The following is a 21,318-nucleotide window of genomic DNA, read 5'->3' as shown; positions in this document are numbered from 1 at the left end:
GTTTTTAGCTCACTTACATCAGAAGCGTAGTCTGTGAAGGGAATCTGTGGCTCAGAAGGAGACAGATACGTCTTTAACATCATCTACCCTGTCAGTGGCAAAGTTGAAAGTAGAAGTGAAGTACTCTGGCTCTCTGCTGCCCTTACCACTTAGACCAACGCAGCAACATTTTGTTTCCGTGTGTTATTATATATTGATTTCTATACTCCTCTCTCTCTTTCTCTAGGTTCTTTTGAAAGTATTGGAAATCATTGACTTTTTCTAAAATTCCTAGGAGGCTGCCTTACATCTACTTAAATACAAGCACCTTTTATGCTAACATCCTTTGGCCTATGCAAGCCCTCTTTATCTTCATCTAAAGCTCCAGAGGGTAAAGCTATTCATCTTTATTTCCTTAATTTGTACTTGATGAATTCAGAAGCAGACCAACTTCTTCTAATTTCCTTTATCCTAAGCCAGACTTGGATAGTTCTGAAGCTTCAGAGCTTGGGAATATCAGTAGCACAGTTACAGCAAGAGAAATTTGAATTCCTTAGTGGCAGAAATATTGGATAAGACCCCACCACCAAATGTAATGAAACTACAAAGGTGTAAAAATGCCTTTTGTCTCCTGGGGCTGCTTAAAAATTACTGTTAAAATTAGTGTTTCTATTGCTGCTGACCAAAAATGGCAAATGATCCTTTGAGTCATATAAGAAAATTTCTGCATGGTCACAAAACATATATCACATTTCTCAGAGCTGAGATGTGAGAGGCCTGGGTCAGGGATGGTAATCGCTCCTCAGAGGTCCCTCTGCTCAGCTGTGGGATAACACCACGTTGTAATTCCATCTGAGTCTCAGAGGGGCCTGGCAATATTACTTTCATGAGCATCTTCTGACAGTTTTCTCCCAGAGATAGAGATTCAGATTGCACAGAAGCCCTTCACCTAACACAGCCTTGCTGGGTCACACGATGAAGCCTGGGAGTTGCATTTCAACTGCTTCATAAAGCCCAGCTGCCACAGGTTGGCTGCTTCTGAAATGTGTCGTTGCCTGGGGACTGGGAAGAAAAGGAAGGAGAAAAAGGATCTCAGAAATTTCTGTACAACTGTTTTCTTGGTTGCTAAAACAAGTCACAAAGTCTCTGAAGAAAATATTTATTAAGCCACAGATGGCAAAGCTGAGCCTCAGATTTCCCTAAATCCTTAAGAGGATTGTGGTACAGCTTATAGGAGCATCTTAGTGGCTGGATGCTCAGCTTCTTATTAGAGATGTCATACATCCATACACCACAGTGACTTGAACAGAGAAAGTGTTTGCATATTAGCTTTGCTAATTACACACCTTAAATTAAGGTAACAGATAACTATTTTTTCTTTTCTTTTTTATAGTTGTGGAATGCTAGACTTTCATGTACAACATGGTAAATGGCAAGCCTATGAGTTTAGATATGTTATATGAAATTTCTTGATTTTTAACTATAAAATTGAGAGGAAACGGTGATAGAAAGGAAAATGGTCAGAATAGTCATACCTCTATTTTGAACAAAGTGTAAAAAAAGCTGCCTGAGAGGACCCTACCAGATAAGTGTAGTAAGGTAAAGATATGAATTACTTTCATTAAAGTTACATGTCTTTTTTTTCCCCATAGATACCGTTCTCTTTGCACTCTCTTGTCTCTCCTTACATTCTCTGATACACCTTTCTTTGTTCTCTTGCTTTTATTCATCTTTATTCCTCCTTATTTTACAGTGAGGAGAGAGAAAGTCTGAAAAAGTGGTTGGAAAGGATCACAGTAATCCATGTCCAAGCTTGGCATGGGTTGTATTCTAGTCCTATTTCAGTTGTCCTCATCCTGCTCTCTTGTACGCTGCTGAGAGTCTCCTCTTTGCTTGCTGGCGTTGCTGACAGTGGCTGCTAAGCGAAATGTGCTCCGGTCAGACCGTAGTTTTGTCGAATGAGCCCTCATTCAGACTACAGCTTGTCTAGAAAAACCAAGGTCAGCTCTTCTGGTGAAGGATGCGGGGGAACTGTGGGAAACAGATTTTTAAAGGAAAAGCCAGTGTAACGGATTTCCATGTTTGTCAATTTTTAGATGAGGGCAACTTGGGCATCTCCTGAATGAAAGAAAACAGGGCTTCAAGCGGATGGGAACAGAATAAGAGAGAGCACAGAAACACCTGTCCTCTTCAGCTGGACCTTGTATGGCGCAGTGTTTCTCAGTGCCAGTCTCTTGTTTGTCCTACCTATCCTTTATTTCTGAGAGAGAGTTTTGGGGATAAGTGCTTCCTGGAGAAGGACTTGAAAGTTTGACTGTAGAGATTGTCTTCCCTTATTTGATTTCTGCTGCTTCAGGGAAACAGAAGTTTGTGTGACAAAATTGTGTGACAAAGTTAATTGGATTGTAGGAAAGTAACACTTGAGTTTATGTTAATGTCTTCTTCGCATCGGAACAATGGCAAATTTCAAATTATTACTAGAAGCCAAGCCCAAAGAAGACAGTCACATTATAAGCAGGCATACACTAGATTTGTCAGACTGCAGGTAACTGTTGAACTTAGGCTTTTGCAACAGCTTCTTAGATGATTTTTTTTTTATATCCACTGAAAATTATAAGCAGCTTATTATAGGGACGGTGTTCTTGTCTCTTCTGTCTTCTGGAGAGATTGAAGCACCAAAGCACTCCAGAGATCTAGGCACAATCTGGCGGTTCTGCTCCAGAAGAGGTGTGGAGACAGTGCAGCCGGGATGTGGGGTGGCTGATAGGGAAAACGAGGATTGCAATCTTGGATTGCAATAGGAGGTAAACGAAATGGGCGGTGTAGATACAACTAATGAATTCAGCAATGTTGAGAGTCACTTTTGAATTGCCACAATACTAAAAATGACAGCAACAATATGTTTGAAAGGCAGTTATAAATAACTGAAATAAGATCAGCTGGTGCAAAAATAAAGCACACTAAAGGTGTATGGGACTATGATTTTTTCCACTCCATAACAGAGATGAACCTACCAAATTCATTGCTACAAGAATGCTTGTTGTTAGTTCACAGGATGAATAATATTTTCTCCCTGCAGACATCCCTGACTTCCTAGTTCATGCAAAATGTAGAAATACAAATGTTTGCTTTTGTTATTGACTTAAAGAATATATTCAATTTTTTAATTTCTGAAAATCCACTTAAACATGATTCTGTCTGCCCTTCCTCAGGTATCAACTAAATACATTGGCTGTCTGGAGAGGAAAGGAAGAGATACATATTTTTGAACGGCAAAAGAATTTTGTGGTTTCTGGCTAGCTCTGAATAAGCCATCATGGATGAGATTTTCAGTAATAGCATGATTGATTGTGTCATGAGAAAATATACTATGCCAGACACAGATCATCTGTGATACAAAGCAACTGTGCAATTACTGAACTGAACTGTGCTGTGAGCATGGGCCACTTTGCCAGCTAAAGGGGAGAGCTGGTAAAGTTGTCATGGAATTTAAAGGCTGAATTGCAGAAGGCTGTAGTTGCAAATCTCTTTTGTTGGATGATTTGCGCTGTAGAAAAACCTTCTGAATATTTATTGGAAGTAGCCATGTTCTGGAATTAGCAGGAGAATTCCTAGATCAGCTGCTCTTTGCTTCATTGCTATTTTTGTAGGACACTTTGGGACAATTGCATTCCAGCACAACTAGATGAATCTGTACCTTACGCAAGTAAGGTTTTGTTCCTAGCGAAGATGTTATTACAGATTTGCTCAAGATTTTCCTCCCTAATTAAATGGGTGTCTTCCTTGACTTTGATCTTGTGAGTCATTCACCTAGAAACTACTTATGTTCTGCAAGACATCCTTGAATAAGTCCCTCAATTTGTTTATACCTGAAGATGATTTAATACTAAGTTAATGTTTTAGGGACCTATCTGATTCCCAGAAAAGCCAGTCAGAGACTTTTCACTGTCCCCATCTAACCAACTGGGTATAATACCTACTTATATTTAAATGCCGTTTACATTTGCACAAAAGAATTTATATTGCTTTCTAATACCATGGATGCAGAGCTTTTTATAGATTACTACCCCATAAATCATTAATCCTTACTTTTAAAGTTATTTTATGTTAGAAATGGAACAGAAAACAAAGCCATAAGTACAGGCCTAAACCCTTCACATTTTGAGACATTCCAGATTCAGGCACCTTGAGCATAAACTTCATTCTGCGGCTTTGGACTCAAGACTTAACAGAAAATAAGCCCATTTTCAGATTCCAATTTGGATACATGGTAAATTCTTATGAGATCAGCTAGTCTGATGGGCTTGTGACACTGGAAGAAGGTCAAAATCAGAAAAGGTGATTTCCTTGCTCTCTGCTGAAGAGAGGTAAAATTGATTCATTGCTGATATTTTAGGGAGACTTATTGCTAGAAACAGGAGAGAAAAGCTAATTCAGGCAGAAAAGCTTCCTGTTTTCTAAGTCAAATCTGTCTAATATTTAGCCATTGCCTTCAGTAGCTGTGGAATTAGTAGCTGCAGTTATTAGGAAAATCTGTCCTTGACTTTAGATGTCTCTAATGCATTGAAAATCCACCTTTTACTTGGGAACTGGTGGTTTATACAATCATTGGTGACATGTGCCTGTTTCATGAGGAGATCTGAAAAGAAAGTTTGGGAATTTAGGGTAGCCTGGGCTGTGACCGGCGTATTCACCTGCTTTGGCTGCTCCCTGTCACGGAGGCGCCCAGTTCCACAGTCTGCGGTCCCTGCCTCGCAGGAGTGGGTGCTGATGAAAGCATGGCTGCGTGATGAACACATTTGACAGCAAAGATAATATAATTAGTGCAAAACCATGTGGTAGAGGATCTAGCCCACACTGGGGACAGTACGGAGCCATACCACCCACAAGGGATCTCCAGGATGATAACTTAATTGAAAGGAGTTGCTCAAGCATGTACCACACCTGGTGCGGAGTTAGAAACTTCTGCTTCAGGTAATGTTTTAACAAGTTGTTTTCCTTTTTTTTAGTTGTCGCCTGAACTAGAAGATTCTGATGCTTGCTTATTGCACAGACACACCTCAGTTTATGCACCAAGCCTGTTTTGTTGTTTTTTTTTTTTTAACTTGTTGCATTTATGTTCTTGGACCTCTTCTGCGCTTCAGATCCCAATCCAAACGGTAAATGGGAGGATGCAGAAGACAGCCAACATGAGTGCACAGGTGAGAGGTGGAGTGTTCTACTTCATGCCAAAGAACAGGAATCATATCTTGTCAATCAAGCTTTTGTCCTAGCTCCCATTTTTATAGAGATTATTTCTGGCAAAAATGAGTACTGGATGTAAGGCTCCTAAATCTAGATTATATGTGCTAGTTTATAACAATTACTAAAAGCCCAGCATCGCACATAGTAAAAGGTTAAGCACAAAACTTAGTGGTCATATCAATGGTGTACACCAAAGTAAAATGAAGAAGATTGTTCTGTGCTACCTAATAACTCTCTCTTTCTGGAAGACACTCCTGCCTCTTTTTCTTTCTTCCAAAGAGGAAAGTTGCAGCATATCTGGGATAACTAATCTGAGCTATTTTGGACCAAGAGTGAAGAATCAATCCCAATGTCAAATATTGCTCTGAAGTTCCTAGTCATATGATGTGGAGTGGAGCTTGTATGTTTTGGGTAATATGCACTGTGGCTTTCTGCTGTGCTGAAAGAATTCACACAAAGGCAAAACTTTCCTCCACTGTACACTGTAGATGATGAATTGTGGTCTGGTATGATCTAGTTTGACAGAGTATCTGTGACTAATAAATTGATGCCTTCTGTACCACCTTCAGTTTCTGGATGACTTTAGGATAGGACTCCCAAAAGATACATGGCATGAGGCATGGGTCATGATGGCCTGCAGGGAAGAAGAATATTTTCTGTCACTGTTTTGAAGACAAGTGAATAAAAGCTATGGGAGTTTTGTTGTCCGAAAGAAACAGGGGATCTTGTCAGAATCTGTAAGTTGTGAAACTAGGTGGCAACCAGCCTCTACTATCTGGAGCAGATATTAATGCTAACCCTCTCTGGTTGCTGTTCACAATCTATGCCACTTCCAGACTTGATCTTACTCTACCAGGTCAGAAAAGACAGTGTTGTCATCCTGACATCATCAGAACTGATGCTATCTCACTCCTAAGAGCCTTACATATGCATTTAGTGGAAGGAGGCATAAAGCTGGAACTTTGTAAAAGCTGCTCTTAGAGTGCAGAAGAGTCTAAAACATCATCAGATGTATACAAGTAACCTACTTATGTTTGAGTATATGAGTGAGCATCTGTCTTTTCTTAATACCACTTTAAGAAGAAATCATCAGCCAACACAGTTAGCATAGCCTGTACTGTGCCCGTGCTGTGCACAGATGGACAGAGGTCAAGGTGAGCTGAGCCACTGCAGTGTTGTGAGTCATTCAACTAGAAGTTTTCCGTAAGGAGAAGAGAGAGGAGAAAACTTACAGCAAATGAGTCTATTGTCCTTACCCATCACTAGTCCAGAATGAGAGCATAGACCTGTTTCTTCATGAGAACACACAACAGTGTTTCGTTTCAGTGCTGCTCAGCAAGCAGACACAAAGGTAGGCTAAATTCAGCATAAACCCCCGAGGCCTAACGGCTTTGGGAAAGTTAAGCACTGCTGAAAGCTCCTGGTGTTGAGTAGGGAGCCGCCTACAGTCACCCAGCGAAAACCACAGAGAGGAGGCCGAGGTGGTCTGACGGCAGCCCTCGGGTGTTAAAGCCGCAAAGACGCCAAGACAGTCCAGTTGGACATAACGAGCATTCCTCTACGGGAGTGGCAAAGGATACCTTCCTCCCTGCTCGGCCTCAAGATGTAGCCAAGGCTTATTTACTCTGTAATTTAGAGCTTGTTGTAATCCAAATGGAGATCTTTTTTGCAATGCAAATAGGGCTGTACAGAATATAATACGTTTTATGTATCGCTACTGTTTGTTATGGCTGTGTAACTTATCACTCATCGCATAGACTGGATTGTGAAACACAACCTTTCAAACAGACTTTAATGCTCAGATCATGTCAGGAAAAGAATACGTTATGCTTATGATATGTTCTTCTCGCCACAGTATTTTACAGTAGTCTGCATGAACCCCATTTTGCAGAAAAACATCCAAGGAATACAGAAAACTCCCCGTCTTGATTCACGTGGAAAGGTTGTTTCTGATGGTTTAAAGTGAGCAGACGTTGGGGTAGACACTTCTTTGGTCATTTCTGATTGCCATTTATTTCATTACCTGAAGCTCCCCCATCATACTGGCTGACAGACACCTATATGGGGAAGCCTAATCTCAAGCCCAGAATTCAGGCTGTTAGAAGATAATCTGCTCCTGTGATGCTCAGATGCTAACGTAAGTCTTTGCAGTTCAGCACAGCTTCAACACTCTGCTGGACGCTGCTCCTATACCGTGGTATAGGAACTGCAAAGCTACTCTGAAGGAAAAAAGCCTCCTCTCTCTTCTGCCTGTAGGAGGTGATCTAGGTTTGCTTGTTCTGTAATTTATAGCCTGTTGTAAATTAATAATCAGGCTCAATAATAACAAAATTAAAGTAGTGCCCAGTGAAGTGGGATGAAGTGGTTAATGTTTATTACATACCCTGATCCTGGACTTTGATCTCCTGACAACACCTGCCATTCTGCAGGTGACACGGCAGAAAAATGATTCTCTGCAGTGAGGAAAACAAGTGGTAAAGCGATAAATACTTCAGTCACTGTCAGTGGAATAGTGTGTCCCGTATGCAGCTCGAAGATTAGAGCGCTTTTATTAGTTGATTGCAGTTCTAGGAAAATGTGTGTGGAGTATTTCTAAGAAGTCTGGTTCTGCTAGTGCTGCTTACTGCCTAGCTGCTCCGGTGGTGCCTGCTGCATTTCAGAGGGCAGCGCAGCGCTGGAGCAGATAACCTGGAGAGACTGGCAGTCTCCATCCAAAGAGGTTTTCAAGACTTGGCCAGAGTGGGTTGAGGAAGCGCTGCCTCTTCTGTAGCTCAGACCCAGCCCAAATGCCTTAAAACAGCAGTGATTGTGGCTGAGCTGCTGTCATCATAAGTTGGTTCTCGGCAGCGGTGCTGCTGGTGAGAATGGTCACTGTGGGAGAGGAATGCTGGAGGAACACGCTTAGAAATCAATATAGGTGTTTGGCAAACTGAAATATCTGACAGTGTTGGAATTAGTGAAGCTATTTTAGCATTTCTGCTGCCAATATCCACTCTGGTAAATAAGAATTTCCTTTTTATTGATGTAATTGCAATCAGCAAAATGTTTTGTAGAAAGAGAAGTTCTGTGAATTGTGTATTTCTGCATTTTTTTTCTCTGATGCCATAAATTCAGTTGAGACTGGACATGGGCCTCTGCTTTAGCTAGAGTCCCTTCATTTAATTTGAGCAGTATGATAGCACCAAAATAATATGAAAATGGTAGCAAATAGTCTGCATTTGTATTCTCCTGGTCTCACTAGCAGAACTTGCATTTACGTAGATATGTGGTAGTGTAGGAGCCACCATTACTGACTGTTCCGTAACATAAGCAGTTTTTCACTTTCTGTGTATAATAGGCAGAGCTTATTGCATTAGGAATACTAACAGCAGCCTATATTTTGTTAAATAATCAAAAAACCTCAACAACTCCAAAAGTAATAGTCACCCTGGAGTAGCTGTTGTAAAGACGGTAGCAGTATAACTGTCAGTTTTGAAAATGCCGTTCAGGGACTTCCACAATTTATTTGCTGGATGATTAGGGAGACTGTCAAAGTGTAAAAGATTTGGAAGTAAAGTCTCCAATGTTCAAAGCTACACGGTGTGTCAGAAGAGCAGTAGCAGTGCAGCTAAATCCTTGGTGATGTAAATAGCTGTCAGCTCTCAATTAAATAGGGATCTCTGCGTAATAGTGTTTCACCCTACCTTTTAAATAAGTGAGCCTGTTATTTCCAATGCCAGAGCAAATCCTGACTGTACGGAGTGCTGCTCATAGGCTACTGCTTGTACCACTTGTTTTCAAAGCACAAAGTAGTGAACAGTAGCAGCAAAGAAAGTGTCTAATGCTTTTTGCTGCGGCTGAGCTGCATTGCTGTGCAAGGGTCAGGCAAGACGCTCCCGGCGGAAATGCAGGGAGGGAACAGCCTGGCGCGGCCGGTCGGTGACCCTCGGGGTTGTGCCTGGCAGCGGTGACGCTGTGGCCTCTATCTCAAGTTGTCTGCTGGTCTTGGTAGCATCTGCTGCAGGCTTGTGACCCCGGTTGCAGCGCAGTGAACTGATTTCGAGCTTTCCCTGCTGCGGGCCGCGCTGCACGGGTACGGCGTGCCTGCTCTGTGGCCTCGTCATGGTGCTGTGCCCATGTACAGGCACACGGGGCAGTCCGGATTAAAACATACACTGAACAAACTTTACACTACTTTCTCCAAGAATCCAATTAAAAAAATATGCTTTCCATCACAAAGATGCCATCAACCCAACAAATGATACTTTATGTTCCCAGGACAGATCGTTAACAGTATTTCAGTCAAAATTTGATTATAATAATCCTAACCTGTTTAATATAGGCCCTGAAGAACTGGATGAAAATAATAACAATGCCATCATCAAGAAAAGGAAAAATTGATGCATTTGATACAGGGGTAGTTTAAACTAATTTCAACAGAGACTCTGTTAGGGGCAAATGTTTTTTATAAAGCTGGTCTTTCTGAACACCAACATTTATGAAAATCACATCCACTAAATCTGTGGATCTTTCTCATGAGTGTTTTATCTAATTTCAGCTTTGCTAGCACGTCATAGGGTTGTGTTTTTGGTAGGTTTCCAGTTGTCTGGTATAAATCCAGTTGCTTATTCATGGATGAAATTTGAACAAGATGGAAGATACTGCAATGAGTGGAATTACCTCTTGGCTTTGTTGAGCTGCTCTGGAGAGGGAAAGGGAAACAAAATTCTGTTACAGATAATTCTCCTTCTTCAGTTTTATATATTTCCTTTCTCTCCACTCCATCCTTACAGTTTTCTCCGGGCACTTGGCAAGTCCACAAGTATCATTAATGTTGCTCCTTGGCTGAACATGAAATGCATATTTTTTGAACAAGACTGTTAACTCCTCCCTATCTTGCACCTCCCTGATATGCCTGAATCCTATTGGCGCAGTGCCTAGGATTGTACATGTTCTTGGAATATCCCAAGGGAAATCCCTTCAAACTTCTTTTCACATGACCTTATGATTGTTTGAAAGTGCCTGTTCTTTCAACTTCTCTCTTTTATCATCTGAGATTTGAAATTCATGTATTATATTGGACTTTGGAGAACTTTGCTTGGATCCAGGTGACTCCTTTTTGTCTGGGCATGAAAAACTTTACTGGAAACTATACAATACTTTTGGTCACTGGACTTTTGCCTTATAGACAGAATACAAACAATGAAAAGACACCAAAGTTCAGCCCGCAGTCGTTACATATGGTTCTCCCACAATAAATGTAATGCCTTGTACATGGTTCAAGGCTCACATATTTAAAGGCTGGAGAATTGCCTTCCTGATGAGTCAAAAAGCAGAATGTTACTGTCATAGCTAATATGATTTTAATTAATTTAAAACATATTGTGAATAATTTGAACAATTACAGAGAAGCCCACATGCAAGTTACTCGATATATAGGATATTTTGTCTGCCATTGTAGTCTGTACTACTTCTTCATAAACCATCTTGAGCAACAGTGTGCTAGACTGGTTAGGCCTTAGTACAATGGTGTTGTGATTTATTGCACTCTCAGTTGCCATCCTGCAGCAATTACCAAAAGAGCTGATAATGGTCTGCAATTTATTTTCCAGAACTGGAAGTAGCTACCAGCAAGAGCCGCTCATAGGGAAAGGCAGTGGCTGTTTACCTGCTTTGCTCAGCCAGACCAGGCGAGGACAGGTCAGTGACAATCCTTGGAGAATATAGAATTAAGTACCAACCTCTTTCTTGATAACAACTGTCCCTTCCAAGATGGTGCAGTGGAACTCAACAGTGTAAAACTTCACTTGGGATTAAATTTCTGCAGAAGAGCTGAGACCTGGCTGGAATAATGACAATGTCTCATACTTTCTCCATGCCAGTTCACTTGTATTGATTTAAGATATGTCCTTGATCCCAAGCATCAAGTGACAACACCCCCTGGTTTTAAGAGTTCACAGCTCTAGCTATTGGTGGAGGTTCCTTATAATGGAATTTACTGTAAGCATCTGTTATAGTTATATGGAGTCTTTATAATCCATGGGGTTTCCTGCTTTGAACTGATTTCTTGATGACCTTGCAGTCAATGTATTGAAGCTCAGTGCACAGTTTTCACAATTTGAGCCTGCCCAGTTGTGACAACTGTTGGTCAGCTGTCAAAAACGTTCCGTGAGTCTCACTACAAAGGACAGATAGTAATCATCAGATCTGAGACTATTTCAACCTTATTGAAAGCTTTTGAGTTTCCTTGACTCTCAGCAAAGTTAGTGTGGTTTTCTGTAAGGGAAAGAGCTTACAGGCAAGAGAAAAATAATTTGACACAAGGTGTCATAGCCTAGATCTTGCTAAGTGTGTAGAGGAGGTCTTTAGCAATTAATAATCTAGGAACATCAGATAGCTCCTAAATATTTTGCAGCTTGAGAAAAAGTTTTTTATGTTCGTTAAGAAAAGGAAAAAGCTGGTCTATATTTTTCCTTTGGAGGATGAAACTGATTTTTTAAAAGTGCTGAGTTTAACTTAATGTACTTTCTGCCTCCTCTTCTGCTAGTTCTCCTTCTTGTCTTTTAGACTTCATGCTGTCTAGAGCAAGGATGGACCCCTAGCCTATGCTCAATACCTGGCATTTTGGAGGAGCAGTCATATTTGAAGTAATTGTGTGCTACTGAAGCATAATAAATACTGATTATGTTCTTTCATGGTTTTCTCTGTATTAAGCTCAGTGTCTTAAATTCTGCAATGCTAAAATCAGCTTTTGTGTGCTTTATTTCAGAGAGAACAGTTAAATGGTTCGCCTTCATCAAAATGGACCATATTTATTCCTGTTAGACTGGAGCTGGAGAGAGAGGAAGGATTCCTGTTGGCATTCCCATTGGTAGAAGTTGGATCTTCCTCTAAACATAAGGATCTGGATCACATCTGTTAGCAGGACTAAAAGCAGTGCTATGTCAAGATTGTGTAACCACCACGGATTTGCAAATGCTAAGCACAGGTAAGCAAGGACTCTGCATTATTACTTCTTTGTTCCCTCTGTTTTCTTTCACACTGACACTCCTGTTTGCCAGCACTCCCTCCTGCCAACTCCAGAGTCAACAGGAGTCGCACTAAGTATTCAGCAAGAACAGGAATATCAACTAGTTGGATGCACTTTCACTTTGACTGGGGGGCACAAGTATTTTCCCACCTTCCTTCTCCTCAGTACCAGCAGGTGCTCTTTTCTGCAGCTCATTTTGCTCCTAAATACTTCTGAAAGGCTATACTGAAGCTGCTTTTCAGTGAGTAACCAAAATAATCGGGTATTAATTATGGCTAAGAACAAGGTCCAAGGTGTGATTTGTTGTATTTCTTTGGTTCATCTAGAATAAATAGGAGCTTATCTGTGGGACTGTCTAGGTTTTGTACTTCTGTGATATCTGGAGAGTGTAGCCCAAGATCTTAGAGGAAACTTTGAACCCACTATACTAGTTTAAACAGGTTTGTGGCCTTTGGCTCTTTAATCTTTCCCCTGGTTTACTGTTAGATTTGAGTGGTTGCCGAGTAGTGTAAAAGCCTGGAAATAGGGTATTAATCTTACAACTCTTCTTTAGATACTTTTCCCAGTGAGATTATTATACATTACACCTTGCCCGTCCCATTCTTATTTCCACTCTTATTCAGAATGAGAATGGAAGGAACTCAGCACTTTGCAAGAACAGACCCTGAAGCAGCAAAGCCCTATGAAGGTTTCTTTGTTTAAATGACTGCATGGCTTATTCTCATTAATAATATGGCTTTGCACTTGCATAGGACCTTTCCAGTAAACATGTCAAAATGTTTTGCAAATTATAATTCTCAACAAAAAATGTATAATTGTGTCTCATTACTGTGGCTTCACAGAATAGGCTGTGCTTGAGCAGGGAGGAGGTTATGGTACTAAAATGCCCAAACTGGACTAAAAGAAAAATTAACCATTTGTCTGCTCTATTATGTAGTCCTACCAACCTTGTGCAGAAACCTAGATTTGAGTAATGGTTGTTTTGGGGTTTGTAATGTTGAAGAAGATTTAATTCTGAATAGATATATATTGGTACTTCTGTATTTTCTACAAAAAATATTTTGGACTTAAGAGAAGAATATATTATTATTAATGAGAGGTTGAAAATTTTAAAATTTCTTATGTCACTTAAGATCCTTGGTGACATCCAGTGATATAGAAGTACTGAAGTGCCCAAATCACCTTTCAAAATGGAAATTCAGCTTTTAAGTCACATAATGCTTTTAAAAACTCTACCCTGGATGGCAATGCTTTAGTCTTTTGCCCATATAATTACTGTTGGTTTAAGAATTCCAGTCAGAGCTCAGTTGATATGAAATGCATAAATAGAACAAATTAGTAATATACATGGTTCTTCCTATCTATGTTTGCATATAAAAATAGTACTTAAGATTTATGTCTGGTAGCACTGTTTGTCTTCAGCTGTGGTTTATGAAGAAAGTGGTTAGCATAACCACGCCCTGGTTATGCAACTAAATTTCATTTCGTTCCTTTTTTATAAGTAACAATAAACAAGGCAAAGATAAACATGTTTCCCTTCATCCATAGATGGATGCAGTATCAAGGATTCCCCTAGAACACTAGAGGCCTTGAACTTAGTCCCGGTCTAAGGCCAATAACATCAATTTTTCTTTCTGAAATATTTTAAGATCTAAAGAGAACTGTCACTAATTCCAGTACACTGAGTTTGGGCCTAATTCAGATCCAGATAATCACTGGGAGCTGGTCCATCAGGAAAGCCTGAAGGAACTTTTAGCTTGGATGAGCAAGACAAAATGAAAGAGTTAAACAGAGTAAATCTGTGTGCATCTTAGCAGGTGTTGTGTTCAACCAGTGCAAATCAGAGTAGGTCCAGTAGTGTTAGGGATTTCCATTTGGTTTCTTGAGTCCATGCTTTTTTTCCCATTTTTGGTCTGACCCTAATACTTTGCCTCTGACAGACTTGCAAAGAGCAAAAACTGTATTTGCAAGTCTAATGATGTCGCTGAAACTGGTAATTACTATACATTCTTCTGGAAGATCTATAATATAATTAGCAGCTGCTGTGAGTTGTGAGATGACAATGAGAGAAGATTTATGTGCTTGCTTTTAACTTAAGCTCAGTTTACTTCGATAAATACGATTCTGAGATAAGAATGAATGCATATTGTGTTGGCCAGTCTCCTCTGGGACGCTGAGATATGTCTTACCTTTTTGCTCCACTTATCCAAAATGATGTTGCTTTCCCTTTTTCTCTGCTTTGATTTCCTTTTTAAGTGTTCTCTACCGCCCTTGCCAGAGATGCAATTATCTCTACGGGTTAAACCTCTTGATTTTGGGTGGAGAAGCTCTGTAAAAGTGTTGCCAGTGTGGCGGCTTGATGAATCAAACTTTCTGTCCTTACATAACTTCTTTCATTAAAAGTCCCACCTGTTAGTCTGAAGATGCGTTGGCTGGTCAAGAAAGAAAAGGGCTGAAACTAGGGAGCTGCTGTCCTGCTCTGCCTAGTTGCTCACCATTGCTGTGCTGCCCAGGCTTCTTGTTGGTCTACCCCTTGGCGTCTCTGAGCATCCTGGTGTCCTAGCACAGAGAAGATATCCACCTAGACTTCCCGAGTACTTAGGTCAGCTTACCATATATAAGTGGCTACCTTTAGAGAAACATTTCCCATCTCTCTAGACTTCACTGAACAGAAACTGGCCAGAAGTACAAGTGAATGGCCTGTGAGCAGAGCCTTCACACACCTTGAGACTCAAGGCAGGAACTCAGCTGGCACCAGCTCCAGCTCTCATAGGTTCCTGCACAAGCCCAGAGGGTTCCTGGTGTTTAAAGGCCAGCCTCACTATGGCTGAGTGTGCTTTCTGACACCAAAATGATGTCCAGGTCTGTGAGAAGGCCCTCACAGAGATATCATGCATGGTCACTGCAGCAGGAGCAATGAAGTCTATTCCTCTGCTGAGGAAGAAAGAGGGAAGAGCAGAGGGAAGAGGAGGTTATGGAGATGGAAACTCATGTTCTGTCTTGTCTTCCTCACTTTCCACTTTGCTCTGGTATGGTGAAGACAGACCTGTTTTATTGCCTTTCCAACCCTCTGTCCTCAGAGGGGATCAGATTTGCTGCTACAGCCTCAGAAGGGCAAAGTGGAGTGAGCATCGAAATAGCAATACAACTGAATAAATAACTGAAGCTAATAAAAGGCCGTTTGCCTGAAACGTCCTTATTAGTGAGCTCCCTGCATGAGGAATAGCTCCACAACCTGCCAGCCTTCAGCTCTATTGTACCGGTGTTTGTGCAGTTCAGTGATTAGAAACAATACTAGATGTACTTACGATAAACTCTTTGTTGGACCTCTAATCTCTGCGTGGCTGGGCTCTTTTGAAATGTGAAAGCAGACTACGTGCTGTGCAGCACTATACATCTGGGTTAGGTAATGATTAAAACGCCAAAGATCATGACAATAATAATAATAATGATGATGATAAAAATAAAATGATGTAATTGAAAAATCTCTTATGTTCCCTTTGCTTAGGCTGAGCAATTTAGAGACAAACTCCCAGTTCCCAAAAGTCAGATTGGGAAAGAAATTCCCACACAGCAAAGCTAAAGGCAGGGGTATCATTTATTTAATTATGGAGCTACTTTTCTGGGGGAAGAAGGAGACACTTCAGCTTATTGCTTTTAAGTTGCCTGAAGCGCAGAGTGAGCTAAATGGTGATAATGTGGCCTTGAGTCTGGGAAGGTAAAAGGGGAGGAAACTCTTGATTGCTGTTCTAGCTATTTATAAAAGCACCTCTCATTTCTTCATGAATGTTTCCGAAATGCTGCAAGCTTGTCCCCAATTCAGACAGAATTTAGCTTTTTTTTTAAATGAGATTAGACTTGGTGCAAGTTTTTCTACTGATTTTGATAGTATTTTGGAAAAAAAAAAAAAAAAAGGATAATAAACCCTAGCCCCAATATTTTCTAGTTCAATCTTGTCATAGCAACATTGCTCTCCCTAAAAACTGTAGGATGATCTGGGTCATCCAACTCATGCTGAACTCTTTCCATTCAGATTAGATCTGTGGTGAAAAAATCAGAGGTGATTACTCAGTAAATATAACACATCGTCTGTTCTGGATATTTCAGCTGCACTTGTATTTGTTCCAGATCTCTGGTACAGGATGCTTAGAAAAACTGCATGGTATTACAGGCCTAAGTAAGATTTTTATCATTTTAATTTTACAATTTTTTTTATTAATATAAATTAAAAGGAGCAGGAAATTTAAGAAAATAGAGGCCATGTCAACACAGTTCAGTTTCTCAATTTGTCATCTTGTCTCAGTTCTGTCTGGAAGAGCCTGAAGAAGGCCCTATGGCCAACTTGTCATCTCTAATCTTCCCTTCTACTCTTAGCGGATATTTCATTAACACTTTTTTAGAGTTTTATTTATTTATTTATTTTGCAACCTACATACATGCTGAGGCAGCAGCTAGTTTGCTTCTCTTCCTCTTTTTCACTCACTTCTTGCTCTCTGTTACATGAGAGTGAGGTTGGTTCTTCTGGCACCAGAGTCTACAAATCACAGCAAAAGGGGTTGTTGCAGTTTTCATAAATGTGGTGTTACTTGAAAATTATAGAGTGCAGCTGCTTATTGCAGTTCAGTGCAATGGCTGTAAATTGGGCCCTGTATCTTTCTGGTGACAGTCAGTCCTGCAACAGGCCTTTTAGGAAATTGGAAGGGAAATTAAACAAGAGCAAGGGGGTAGCTTTCCTTTTATCTTTGACATGCCTTCCTGAAATCCTTATCTATCACGTTCAGGCAGAGATGTTACTGAGTTGATGGTGGATTTAGAAGTTGCCTGTTTCTGAAACTCCAGACTGCTGATCCTGCACACTGTTTGAGGCAGATTTGTTGACAAGGTCTAGTTACACACGAAATTTTCTGAATGATGTACCAGGATGACATGCCACCAATGGCTTGCATTATTTCTCCATATTTAGCGTTCGTTCTTTTATAAATCAGCTAACTCAAGCCAGTCTGAACGGACCGAGCTGAACATGCTGTGGCCACAGGTAGGGAAAGGTTTGCGGGGAGCATGAAGTGGTCAGTGAAGGAAGGCTACATGGTGACTTCATTCCTCTCTTGCATAGGGAAGAGATAAGCTTACTGACCTCTCTAACATTCCCTGTGTTGGCTCCCTGGGCCGTGGATCCCACTGTGCCGCAGTAAACCGGTCTGGCTGCTTCCTTTACCCCTCCTTGCAGGGAGAACGTGGAGAAAGGCAGAGCCGTGGCTGTCTGCTCTCCTTGCTCACTGTGCCAGTACCTCCAACGGCAAGTAGTGCAAGGGAAAGTTATAAACTATTCATCCCACCTTCCCGTCCCACACAAGGAAAGCAGTTGCAAATGCAAGGTGCATTACTGAGACTCCATGCCTTCTCGGGGTGATGCATCTTACTCACCACACTCCGTGCTGGGATGTGCCCAGTCCTAATCCAGCCCTGCAGTCCTGGCCTTCCTTCAAGTTTGGTTTGATGGGAAGGGCTCCTCACCTAACCTAACCTTCTCCTCACCACAGAACTTAACCTCAGATGAACCCATGCTGACACTCATGAAGGCAAAAGGCCTCTGTCTGGAAAGGCCTTTTAGTATCTGTTCTGCAGTAGAGCACTTGTTAATTCTGGCTATGACAGTTCCTCTAGGCCCCCACCTCTGACACTCCCAATATAAAGAGAGTTTAAACAAGCAGGTACCCTTAAGGGTGGGAGGGATGCTCAGGTTTATCACTTGGCCCCACCCCAGATGCAGGCCTGGTCTCCTCCAGGCCCTGTTTGAGCAACCAGGTTCTTTCCCCCTGTGCGGTAAGGGCCTCCGTGCTGCGGTTTGTGTCACTGAGCAGCCTCTTGCTCCATGGTATCCTCTCCTGCACGAAAACAAGCAGGTAGAGAGCCACCTTCTCACACTGCTTGGAGAGAGTCAGTTGATTCTACAAATACATTAAATGGTGGATTTAACACCCTCCAGCATCTCAAAACCCAAACAGAAACCTGACCTTGAAACACCTGTATGTCTGCAGTGCTGCTTCTGTTACTGCCGGTGGAACAATGCCTTGCCTGAAAGGCAGGATGACGAATCCTTAGACACGCCTGGTGAGAACTGGCGCAGAGCCCTTGTTTTACTAAGCACCCTGCCAGGGCAAAGCCTTTCTCACTCAACCATTCCCTGTTTAAAGGCACATGAACAAGTTAAAAGATACAGTTAAAAGCACTGATTTCCTTATCTTTACTATTAGTATTGCTTTTGATTATTCCAAACGGTAGATCCTGAGAGACCAAATTTGCTTTTAATCTGTAATAACACATGCTTGCTTTTCACTAAGCCCAAACAAGGAAAACATGTAACTCAATTTCACTTCCCTCTGTCCCCTATTTGTTTTCGTGTACGAGCACAGTGCTGCAATATTCAGGCTGTGGATGATGCCAAGGAAGATTCAAGTCCAAACTGAGAAGCTGTTTTCGCTAGAGTTTAGAAAAAAAAATACAGAAAGCTTTCTATTGCTCATCTTATTTCATTTTTAATAAATCTAAATTTTGGGTCAACTCAACCTGACAGTGTTTATCTAAATAAAAAAGCAGCAGTTGTAGGAATGAGAGCTGAACCTTAAATCAGAGAAGGAGGAGACTTTGATTATAATTTGGCTAGGAAGAAGGAAAGCTTCTAAAGCAGTAAGATTTAGAAGCCTTCCCATATTCCCACTGAAGTGAGTATAAGTTTTATAAGTGCCTTTAAAGGAAGCAGAATCAGACTCTAAATTAGTGATTCTGCATTACTTTATAACGCTTGCTTAAATTTAGTGCTTCTCGCTAACTTCATTTTTTAGCCAGATTACTAACTAGAGGGGTTATTTGGAGTTGTCTTAAACCTATATGCTACTAAATGATTTACTAGATATCTAGATACTTATAATCCTGGAATTAGACTTACTGGGATATAAATCCCTGTAGCTCACAAGCAGTTAAATAAGACTAAAAGGAAAAAGAAAAAAACATCTAATCCTTTCCATGCTAAGGTATATAATAGCACAAAATTGGAAAAATCCATCTTCCACACCGAATAAAGAGTGATTACAAATGAAGGCAAGAACATTATCCAAAAATATTAGGAGCTAGAGAAGTAGCATGATCAAGTAGAGCAACAAACAATTTCTGAAAGAAAGGGAAACTTCATAAATATTCATGTATGCCTTTTAATGGGTCTGCACCGGCACTAAGTAGAACTCCTCTTGCGCATGTTTTATCAAAATTCTCAGTGAACCCTATTCCATACCTTTATTGCAAGGCTTTCCTTTTCCCATATCAGCAGAGAGTATGCAAAGCTCTCATGAGGATAGCAAAACTGTGGGTCAGATTTGCTAAAGTCTATGAAACTCCTGCCTTACTGTTTGCAAACACGGACTGAGTTGCCCGAGATGGGTATTAGCTGTCTGCCTCCAAAACCTGCTTCAGGCAGGAGGAAACTACCAAAGGGCTGCAGTGGCGTAAGAAGCAAGCCCTGTTCGTATCCTTGTTGCTCTGTGTTTCCAGCCAAACACTGGGATGGTTAGATGCATCGTTACGGTTGTGTTGTGCAGAGGGGCAAACCGACCCCATGGGCTTTGAAGGGGGAAATACAACTGTGTGAAAGTGTTGGAGCTGGCAAAACTTACTCTGAAGAACCTCAGCATGAGTCAGTGCTGATACAGAATACTGCACAGTACCAAAGAAATGAAGAGAGAAAGAAAGCTGAGGCTTGCCTAATGGTCTGTGCACAGCTCTTGCTGAAAGGGGGCAAATGCTGCGGGTTTGACAGAGTATGTGACTCATCAGGCACGGCAGTGTCTCTCAAAACAGTGGTTATTGTATTCCCTGCCCTTGTCCTGTGGGAAAGGAAGTGATATGCTCCCATCCTCATTCCTGAAGTGTTCCTGGAAGAGCCCACTGATGAGCTGACTGTGGTACTTCCAGGACTTTGGTCCTTCTGAGAGGGATTGTACAAATATTTCATGCGTGTCAGGTGGGCTGAGGAGAAAGAGAGAAGCCTAAGTACAATTGATTCTGCCCTTGCTCTGCTATACATCCTTATCACCTTAACACTGCAGAGCTTTGGCTGTGTCGCGCAGTCCTGATGTTAAATAATTAGAAGTAATTCTCTCAGTCAGGTGACTTGTGTGTGAATAATGACAAATACTGCGGGACCTGGCCCTGCACTGCTCTAGTATAAATATGACTTTGCACAAGTAGTCACATTCATTTGCAACTAGTGGATGTATTACTTTGATCATTTAACAAAACAAGCAGAGACAGGTAATTAATTGTGGCTAGTAAGTGTTTGCCCGGTATTTACAAGTTTGAGCAGATCACAGTTATTCTGCCTCTGGGGCTATCTTTGCATAATTTCTTTTGTTTGGTGATATAATATGCATTTCAGACGCCAGGGAAGAGTCATATAATAATTTTATGGTGGAACCTGTACGTTTACTAATACCCATATACAGGGTGTGTGAATGTATTTGCAGCTAGTCTCTGCCCACTTACCTGGTATTGTGTATCGTGGAATGGGAGCAGTGGGCTCCTGCCCATTTCAGGAGCCAGCAATATTACTCAGCCAAATGCAGTATGCTAAAATCATGTGCTACCCAAATCACTCCAGATCTCAAGGCAATTTCTTGTGTTTTGCCCATCAATAGATGATTTAAATTAGTGAGTTGCAGAGTCAGCATTTCCCTCGATAAATCTTACTCTCCAGTACACATTACTGAAATGGAGAAGATCAGATTTTCTCCCTAACCACACTACAAGGTACATGTCTTTCTACACTGGTGCCATAGTATTACTCAGTAGAGAGTGCCTTTTCTGTGAGCCCGGAGGATATGTGGCAAAGCCACCACTGACTGCAGCTCTTTTGAAACTTGATGGATGGTCCAAAGAGTGCCCTTAGAATTTCGTTCTTGGAGATGCACATTTTAAGTGCTCCTCCAGCAGATACCAATGAGAGCAAAGGCAGATAAACTTCCTTTGCATTCCACAAGAGGTCCCAGCTGGTCTTTTTCTTCCAGCCATGACCCTGGGGCAGAAGGCGATGCTTT

At 41.2% G+C, this 21,318-nt stretch overlaps 1 long non-coding RNA gene across 1 annotated transcript in view; it reads left to right on the top strand.

Moving 5' to 3' along the window:
* Positions 1–5,143: 5,143 nt before the first annotated feature.
* LOC134146117 (uncharacterized) overlaps positions 5,144–21,318 on the top strand; it is a 29,049-nt gene continuing 12,874 nt past the window's right edge. The window contains exons 1-3 of the long non-coding RNA XR_009959778.1: positions 5,144–5,180; positions 10,815–10,902; positions 11,972–12,190. This is a non-coding gene — a long non-coding RNA (uncharacterized LOC134146117). The remainder of the gene's footprint in view (positions 5,181–10,814; positions 10,903–11,971; positions 12,191–21,318) is intronic.

This window comes from Rhea pennata, chromosome 13 (assembly GCF_028389875.1).
Source record: "Rhea pennata isolate bPtePen1 chromosome 13, bPtePen1.pri, whole genome shotgun sequence".
Taxonomy (NCBI): domain Eukaryota; kingdom Metazoa; phylum Chordata; class Aves; order Rheiformes; family Rheidae; genus Rhea; species Rhea pennata.
This window is presented reverse-complemented; position numbering and strand designations above follow the sequence as displayed.